This window comes from Pelodiscus sinensis, chromosome 2 (assembly GCF_049634645.1).
Source record: "Pelodiscus sinensis isolate JC-2024 chromosome 2, ASM4963464v1, whole genome shotgun sequence".
Classification (NCBI taxonomy): domain Eukaryota; kingdom Metazoa; phylum Chordata; order Testudines; family Trionychidae; genus Pelodiscus; species Pelodiscus sinensis.
Genome location: NC_134712.1, coordinates 194,559,208 through 194,569,605, shown reverse-complemented (window position 1 = coordinate 194,569,605; position 10,398 = coordinate 194,559,208).

Here is a 10,398-nt window from a genome sequence, read left to right as displayed (position 1 = left end):
TTCTTTTTTCTCAGTTGGGGGCCACGTCAATACTTGCCTTAATTAGCTCCACTGATTTCAGATCCTGGAGGAACTGTGGTCACTCCCCCATGGAGTAGACTGGCCCACAATGATACATAAGCCATTCATAAACTTAATCAGAGGAGCCTGCAGTTGTACTCACCTGACTCATGGTGGGTACCATTGGCAGGGGTGTCAACTGGAAGACAGTACCACTTGGAAGGGGCTATTGCCAGGATCCCCGCTTTGAGAGGGCTCGCAAACCACAAGGTGTTGTGCCCTTAACTGGTATTGCAGAGTCACTCAGGTTTGGCCTTCCACAATGGTTTGCAGTGCCCAGAGCGGGGAGTTGGTCCCTTCCCCTGGCATAGGAGTGGACATGATGGTGCATACTGCATAAAAGATTTCTGGAGACTCTGCTGAACTGAAAACACCAGAGTTTCTCAACCACAGATACATGTACCCCTGAGGGTACACAGAGGTACTTCAGAGGTACATCAGCTATATAGCTGCTTAGTTTTACAACAGGCTACATAAAAAGCATTAGCAAAATCAGTGCAAACTAAAATTTCACATAGACAGCAACTTGTTTATAGTGTTCTACATACTACACACTGAAATGTAAGTACAGGTTGAACCTAGGGTTGCCAGGTGTCCGGTTTTCTACTGGACAGTCCAGTTTTTGGGGCTCTGTACGGTAAAAAAAATCCAGAAAATACCAGACATGTGCAATGTCCGGTATTTTCTGGTTTTCCGACTGGGCACCTGGAAGCCTGGCGGGAGGAGTGGCTGAGAGGCGGGGAGCAATCAATGCTGGGAGCCCTGCTTGCATGTGAGGAGGAGGGACAGTCTGGTCCGTGCTTCTGCACGCTGGTCAAGCGTGTGGTGGAACTGCAGCTGGACTGACTCGTGCTTCGCCTGGACCGTGCGGAGGAGCAGGAGCACCCTGGGATCTGCACTTTCCGGGTCAGTCCCACTCCCCACCTTCTGATATTCTTCTCCCCTCCGCCCCCTCCTGGCCAGCCGGTTGGTTCTTCCCCACTTCTCCAGCCCCGCTGCACCTGCCGCCAGCCCTGCTTCCAGAGGCCAGTTCTCCCCTCCTCTCCCGATCTCCCCTGGCCAGCTCCGCTGTACCCAACACCCACCCCTACTGCCAGCTCTACCTCTCGCTGGCCGGTTCCTCCTCCCGATCTTCTTCAGACAGCCCCGCTGCACTTCCCACCAGCGCTGCTTCTGGCGGACAGTTCTCCCCTCCTCCTCCTGAGCTCCCCCGGCCAGCCCCGCTCCCACTGGCTGCCCCCCCTTCCCACCAATCTCCCCCGCTCTGCCTGACCCCCGACCCTCACCAACCAGCTCTGCTTCCCATCAGTGTCCTCCCCCCCGCGATCTTCCCCAGCCAGCCCCCAGCCCTCCCCTCCCCAGCCAGCTCTGCTTCCCAGTCCCACCCTTTCCTCCTGGCCAGCCCCTCTCCCATCCCGGCCAGTCCCTTCCCCTCCTCCCCATGAAGTGTGTCCGGTATTTTTTTTAAGACTTAACCTAGTAACCCTAGTTGAATCTCTTTAGTCCAGCACCCTCCAGACCTGACTGGTGCCAAACCAGAGAATTTGCTAAACCATGGGAGAGCAACATTGTGTCTAGCAGCATTACCAACACTTCCGCTCCTTTCTGAGCTCTTAGAAGACATCTAAGGGTAAATCAGAGCTAAATAACAGCACAGAACACTGAGAGCCAGGACTAGTGGCTATAAACAAACTTTATGGGACTGCAGGAAACTTGCCCACGCTCATGATAAGTGGACATCTGGCTAACTAAAACCATGCTGCACCACAGATGTTGCTAGACCGGAAAGTACCACACTAGAGAGGTTCAACCAGTACAATATTTCTAATTGATTTATTTTATAATTATATGATCGAAATGAGAAAGTAAGCAATTTTTTACATATGTTTAAGACACCTAAGTTTACACATTTTGTTCTCTGCGAGTTTACCAACAGCTGCCTGCACAAAAGTTGAGCTCACTGGACCAAAAAATAAAACAGTCAGTTTTCAATGTTTCCAAGATTAACTAGCTCAATGAGCAAACTCAAGCTTCTTGAGGAAGGGAAGGGAGAAAAAAAAACAGCCATCTCTGGCTTAAAGACCATCATTCAAAATGTAGTTTTTCTTAAGAGAGGGAAGGGGTGTGTGCCAAAATCATGCTTAAAATGTAAATTTACTTACCTATGGAGTTACTACAGCTGCTTACGTCTTATATGCCTGCCTCACACCCACAGACTCAGTGCAAGAGATTATCATGAATGGGGCAATAGAGGGCAGAAAGCTGATGCTGGTAGAAATCAGACTTTTCAACTTTAAGGAGTGAAGGCACTGAGTTATATTTCAAATTCTTTGGTAATTGACTTTCTTCTTGACTGTTAATGAATTGTTTCCATTGGCCAAACTCAAATATGGCTTCAGTACGAAGGAGTGAAAAACCTAAATGAGTCAATCTCTCCTTTCCAAAAGAAAATACATTTGAATTTCAGATGCGATCAGAAATAGTTTAATGGTAGTGAAAAAAAAAAAGGAACCGCTCTTTGCAGGTGCTTCCTAGCATATTCTATAAGGAATTTATTCCACCAAATTTTAAAGAAAGGTTGCATTGTTAATGATTGTTTATCCTGTCACTGGAAAGAAATGACAAATCAGCCATCTGTTTCACGATATCTTTTCTACTCAGCTAGTGCACAACAGTTTCCTAAGCCTTTTCATGAGTCCTTTATTCTTTGTGTAGTTAACCCACATGTCAAATTTAGTAACATACTCTAGTTTTTATAGTCACTACTATCTCTGTACAGCTCATTCATGACTAGCAACCTTGACTCTGCTTCATCACTACAAGGATCCAAACAGGTTACTAAGGTAAGGAACACTGGAAAAGTTTGAATCAAAATCACACTTAACTCATTGCCATCAACAGCAAGAGCAGCCCTCCAAGGATCTGCAATCGAAGTAAGTGTAACTGCACTGTACTTTCAATCAAGAGAGGTTCCATAGTGGGTCAGCATTCCCACCCTGAGTCAGAAATGTTCTTCCAGAAACCATTAATGCAACAAGGGACCAGAGAGATATTGGCCACCCATCTCATCTCATTTGTGTCATCCAGCCACAACTGGATTCCAACAAGTATGAATAAATGAGGAACAAGTGTATTATTTGTGTGCCAAAATCCATACTGGCCTGCACCCAGTGCAAACTAATTGCAGTCAGTGGGTTTGCTTGGAGTGCAAGTCATTAGGTGTAGGTGTGTCCCCCTGAGTGATTATTTCTCTACATCTATGTGCAGGTAACTCCTTTATCAGATAATGGGATTTCCTGAGCCAGAGAAGCAAAGTGCTTTTTGTGCCTTCTAAATTAGTGCAGTACTGAGGCCTACAGCTCTCAGCTGGCTCAAACCACACCACACACAGGCTCCTCAGACACCTAGTCATGTGCAGAGCCAGGTGAGGCTCCTTTACCTTTATTTAGAAGCTGTGAGTTTACAAGGTTTTGCACCTGATAGTGTGCTACTTGTATAAAATCCTGGGGCATAAAGAGCATTCCCCCTTCCTCCCCCCTTCGCTGTACATGGTAAGAGAGAAGAGGGCAGCAGCTGCAGCAGATTTATCACACTGTTTGGAACCATGTTTTTAAAACTAATTGCTTGGAGCCAGTAAAACGGAAGTGAAACACGCTGCCTATCATTGCTGCCAGCAGATGGTTCAGGGTTCTTTAGTCTAATGCATTAATGCAATGCATCTGAAGTCCAGCTTTTAATTATACTTCGCATATTATAAATCAAGACGCATGGAGAAGCTAGCTGTATTCTATTTACAGGAAATCTTCACTATAATGCCTGCCTGCGCTGTATCACCTCTCTTCAACTCTAGCATATGTTCTCCCCTCTTTTTGAGGTAATCAAAAGCACCCCTGTTTTCACATTCACTCTTGGCACAATCTTGGTACATAATACGCCTGGGGAGGTAGCAGTTGAAAACAAATAACTTGCTGGTCAATAATATAATAAGAAAAAGTACGTGGGACAAAGGTGAAAGTAAACCTGTGCTCACTGGTGCAGCTCACCCATAAAAGTGGCCAGCTGGGAGCAGGGCTCTGGCTACTGTACACGGGTATGGTTCCCGTGCTGGGCATGGGTGGCCCGCTCCCCCCCTACTGGCCCCTCTTCCTGTGGCCTCCAGCCCTCGCCCTGGGGGGGGGGGGGGTCAAGCCAGCACCCACAGCTTCTGGGTGATGCAGCCACAGTGCCCCCAGGTTCCAGCCCTGGAACTTGGACAGCTGTGCAGTCCCCGCTGCCCTAGCCAGCCCTGTGGATCCAGCAGCCAGGCAGCAAAGTCACTGCTGCCCCATCCAACCCCAAGTCCCCCTTGATCCCTGTCCTGAGGCCTCCCGCAATCTCCTCCCCTAAGCCCACCTCCCAACTTCTTGCCTGGACTTAGGCACCTCCCATCCCCACCTCCTGGCCTGAGCTCCCCCACACACATACACACCCCGGTCCCCTGCCCTGAACCCCCCACATTCCCTCCCACACTTACATTTCTTACAGGTACTGTTGTATTATACTGCCCCAACATCCTATTCTTAGTGCCCCCAAGGGAGGTACGATATGGCAGTATAGGTGGGACCTTCCTGCTCTGGCACCCTCGAGACCTGAGCCACCCTAAAGGACGGAGTTTACTAGACCAGAGCAGGTCAAGACTCCCCTTCAGCTGTTGGCTCTGCTCCCTGCCGCCAGCCGTGTTGAGGCTGCTGACCCTGGCTAGGGCTGCACACGTGCTGCTAGCCCAGGCTCCAATCCAGGCTGCACTCATGGGCACTGGCCCCGCTGCCTCTGGCCTGGGCTGTGCTCCCCGCTGCCAGCCCCAGCCGGTGTTGTGCTGCTCCCCACCATGCCAGTCCCGTGCTCCCAGTCACCAGCCCAGAACCTGAACCTTACCAGCTGGTGCTCTATGGGCCGGCAACATCTGTGGTCCTTCTGGACCAGAGAGTCCTGGATTTTAGAGGTTCAACCTGTATGGCAAGAAATGCACGTTACTTTCATCCATAGCAACATTGAATGTAAAGTTACGAACTCCTCCGATGTGAGATTATGAGCACATGTTCTAAACACACAGCCCTGAAGGGTTGTTAAAGAGGCCTATCCTGACCAGAGGAATGCATGTTTACTTCTACTTACTTACAAGCCATAAACAAGGTCCCTGAGGCAGCAGGAAGGGAAAGTGGCAGGAGGCAAGACAAAGCTGCATTTCAGCACATACAAGGGAGAAGGAAGAATGGGGAGCCACCTTCACCATCCCATTCACCATTTGTTATTGTTTGAATAAATGTTGCTTTGAAGGATAAACTCCGAAGAATCCACTTCAAAGGGTGACAGGATAATAAAACTGAGGCGCATTGCCCCAATCTCTTTCACTTACGCCAGCTCTTTGACTCTGGGGCAGAACCCAACCAGAGACTTTGCTGGGAACGTGTGGCAAGAATTTTACCCTGAATCTGGTTTAGCATGTTAAGTTTTAGCTACTAGTGGGTGATTTATCTTTCTCTAGTACACTCTTAAAATCTCTCTCTCTCTTGTTAAACAACCTTGTTTTATTTTAAAATCAAAACTACTCCAGAGCACTAGGCCTTTCCTACCTGAACTGCACAGGAGAGGGCTGGACAGTGCAGAACCCACACTTTGGGGAAAATTCAGGCCTGGGAGTGAGTGTGTGGGGGCCACCCTGCAACTAGGAACCAAGGCAGGTGGAATCCAAAATGTCACGAGTGTTGCTGGCAGGCTGCTGGGGTCATAGCTGCAGGACCAGGACTGCAGCATTACACAGACACTCAGGCTGTGACCTGCATGCTGGGAGGCAGTTTCTGAGGGTACTGGTACATGGCTACTTTTTTCAATCCTTTTGTTGGAAGAGACTTTTCTGACATTTGGCCCGTCTTGATTGGGACAAATGTTGGGAAAAAACCCTCTTTCGAAAGCCCCCTCATTCCTCATAGACCAAGAAATACAGGGGCTTCCAAAAGAGCACGTTTTCTCATCTGGAAAAAACCCCAGAAGAGCATATGCATCCCTGGATGTGGAAGTTTTTCTGGGATACCAGAGGTATCTCGAAAAAACTCTTGTAGACTAGCCGTACTGTGAGTGGCTCACATTGGGAGATACAACAAAATGGCCTGGTGAAGCATACAGGGTTACAAGGCAGGGCAGACATAAGCTCACACTGGTCTGGACCACAGCCAGGAATACGATATGTGATGATAACTTCAAAATAAGGAAATTCTAGAGACTTAAACTCCTCTGTGGCAGGGGATTTCCTGCCTGAAATAGCAAATTCCACTGAGTAACACTGAATTGTTGTTTCTATACGTTACCTCCCTCAGGGCAGAGGGAAATAGGTAAGGTTCCAGAAGCTTCTGGTGTCTGGAATTGAACTGGAGACTAAAAGCAGCAATTGTATCAGGCTGCTGCTCCCTCCCCCAGATTAGAGACATGCTGGCTGGGATGTAAAATTTATTATGATTTATAGTATAGCTGCCTCTCTAAATTGTAAGGGGGAAATCGGTTAGAGGTTAAATTAGAAATGACATTCGTCTGGACCAGGCAAACTCCGTCCACCGGGAATATTCAACATCTCCTTGGCTTTGGGGGTGTCCTGCATATTCAGGAGAGGGTGGGCACCACAACGCAAGACGATTAAGCTGAGTGAAGACAAAGAATTCCATTCTCGTTGTTTTCAGCAGCCGACGTTAGCGGGGATCCTGTTCAGCCTCGTTCTACCAACTGTGTGGGGTTTGGTCGTCTTTTCAAATTCTGCCTCATTTGCATCTTGTCTGATCACTCATGCTTCTCCCTCCCTCCTGACTAGCTTCCTCCCTTTCCCAGCTTACATCTGCCTATGGCAGGATTCAAAGGCAGCAACTTCCCAAGAAGATGGTCGACCCCACTCCTCGCCTTCCCCAAAGCTCCTGCCCCCACTCCGCCACTTCCCATTTCTGGTCCCGCCCTTTGCCTCTTCCTTCTCCTCTACACAGCACCTCTGGAACATCACTGAACAGCTGATCTGGGAAGGAAGGAAGGAAGGAAGGAAGGGGGGAAGGAGCTGATCCATGGAGGGAGAGGGAGGAGTTGATCTACAGGGTTGCCTATAGGGGTTCCAGCCCTGCAGAAACCATGGAGTCAGCACTTATGGAAGGGTTTCTTACTCCTTCCTCTGTAGCAACTAGTACCATTGCATTCTGGCTTAAAGCTTCAGGTCTGACTCAGTATGGCAATTCTCATGTTCCTATGCTTACCCTTTTTTGCCTCTCTTTTCCCTCCCCAGAATTTCTGCCCCCTAAATTTGGTGTCCCTACACCCTCCTGACCCAAGTAGAGGTTCCTTAACAGAATGGGGCCACCTACCTAACTCCCCTCAGGTGCAGAACTATGTTCAGGACATATGCCAATATAATGGGCCCCTCCTGGCACAGGTTTGTTGACTGGTTAGAAAGTGACACTGCATGCATGGCTCTTAGAGAGAAAAATCAATTGCCATTTTTCTACCTTAAAAAAATGGTAAAAAAAACACTGCTTGGTTGGAAATTTACCACTATGTTTCTCTCCCTCTCGTGGGCCTGCTTCATAGAGGCATTAGTCCACTTTTACTCAACTGAGCTCCCTATCAGTTGCCCTATCAAAAACCAAATAGGGCTGACTCTGAGTCTGCTGTTCTCACTTCTGTGGACTTTGTGTTTGTTATGTAATGCGGCAGCAGTGCCAGGGTGCGCTTTCACTCCTTTTGCTGTCTGTGCACTAGCCCGGTTGGCACGAGCAGCAGGTACGTTCACAGAGCTACAAGGTTCCTTTCTGTTCACTGAACTGACTTTGGAAGGACTGGCAGAATTGCATGCTTGGAAAGCCCTGGTTGGGTGTTTTACCCCATGTCCCAAGCACCGCTTTACCCACCAATCAAATGGATAATGATGTCCCTGATCAATAACAGAGTAATAGAAACTGCTGTAAAGTGTAAACTCTATATGTACATTAGGGCTAACCCAAGCTAAAACAGCTGAGGATCTCTTGCTTATGCTTAGATAAGTCTTGCCCTCAACCTGAAATCTAAACAGGATTTTTTTCTGTCTCCAGAACTCAAGATGATTGTAAATCATGATTGATTGTACATGTCTCCTCTTCTGAGCGGGAGAAGGGGGAAAGTCAACCAACAAAAGACATCTTAACTGATCCTTCCACAAAGTGTACAGGACGCTGTCAAATTATAAGCACTAGAAGGGGCAGGGAGGCATAACTCAACTTTTTCTTCATCCAGATTCTTTGCCAGAGAAAAAAAATCCTAATGTAATTTCCAGCAGGAGTACATTCTTGTAATATAATTTGGATTGGCTGCCCCATTCAGACACATCCCTGATGCTGAACTGGCTTAGGTCCACTCTCTTAACTGTCTCAGTAATTACAAATGCAATCGAAATATACCACCAGACTTTTACTCTGGCCTATTAGAACTTGGAGTGATGCCAACATTCAATATATAAATGAGAAGAACTCTAGATTACAGTATATAGCATAACTCTGAGGGTTTAACTGAATTCAGTAATATATTAACCTTGGAAATGGGAAAGAACAAAAGCCACACAGAAAATGTCTTATCTGTAGTGCAAGAGAGACCCTCTTTCCTGGATTTAAGCTATTGGGTTTGTTTATGCTCAGTCTGTTTGTAAATTGTATTGTTCCCTAATGGATTTAATAGGTAACAGCTCTTTGACACTGAATTATAGACAATAGTTTTACTTTCACTATTTTTGTCTGATTCACTTCATCTTCCTGCTAGCACCGTACATTAATGGCAGCAGATTTCACTAACCTGTTACTTCCATTCAATACAATGGTTTCCAGGGACTGGACAATTACTTTGAAGTATATGATGCTTGAAGAAGGGAAGGACAAAGTTCAAATGTTACTGAAGGAGCTTGGAAATCAGCTAAAAATGTATTTCTCCCTTCACTAACTAGAATGCCCACTACTTGGAGCAACCACTTTAAGACATGCACATGACATACACTCTAGGAATGCCTGTAGGACAGAGGTGAGCAATAATTTCTAATTATGGTAATTAACTCACTTACAGTAGCACCCACAAAATGCTAAGTGTTTTCCAAAAGCTCAAAAAGAACAATTCCTGCTAGGAGGCATGCCCACTCTAAGGACAGAGACAGAGACATTGAAAGCGGTCAGAGGAAAAATGAATAGGACCAAAGTGAGGCAAATTATATACAATATATATATATATATATGTCAACTTGATTCTCTGTATGCGACAGTGCAGAATTGGGTCTTTAACCATGGATACAGTAGAGGCATTGCAGATGAGCTCACAGGTGTTGCACTGTACATATGACGCCATGTGGAAGAAGGCACAAAGATGATTGTATTGAGAGGCTGACAGGCCGATGAGAGTGGGAGCAGAGGGGTGGAGGCAGCATTACGTAGTTTTCACGGTGATGATAAAAACTCAAAGCTGATGTAAAAGTGGATGGGCACACATAGATGTAGGCAAACCGCACGGTCAGATTGATGGGCAAAGAAGACATTTTGGTAGTTGCATTTTATGTGGCCTAAAGGGAGATGTGAGACAATGTGTGTGGTTGGGACACCAGAGAAGCAGCTCTTGCAGTAGAGATGATTCTAAAAAGTACCATGAGCAATTATATTGGTTGAGAAGGTACTATTCATACAGCAATCATCTTCTGATCAAAAACACGCTTGTATTTCATAAGATGGCTGTCACAGTCTTACAATGGGACTGTACCACCATCTTACCATGTCCCATTGTAGCTGGAATGTCTCAGAGACAAGGTTTATTGTTCACTTCAGCTAATCAGAAACCATCTTATCCAGAAGCACATTTCTAAAATTACTACAGACCATATTTGGTGTCTGCCTCAAACTGATTTTTTCTTAACGTTTCAGCTAAGACAATTCCACACTTTCTGTGAATAAGAGTCAAGAAAAAAATATATCAGTGGGTCCACGTTTAAAATATTTGCACAACCATTTCAGCGAGAAGACTCAATGTCACCATCCTTTGGCAGAAGAGCCTGCAATTTTGCAGGGAGTTTCCAGAAAGAAGTATTCTACAGTCTCAGTGAAAATTCATGTAAATCTGGCCAAAATATATGCCTCTGGAAAAACCTCAATTTGCACATGCTTAGTAGTCGTTTGACAGCTAAACTGAAGATACCATCGGAAGAGCCATCTATACTGAACATGAACAAATCCAGGGCTGTAGGACTTTTACTGTGAATGCTGCTCTATGCTGTGGTATCAGGCATAGGAAATGTGGGGAAGGAAATTTTGCTGGCAACCAAGTTGT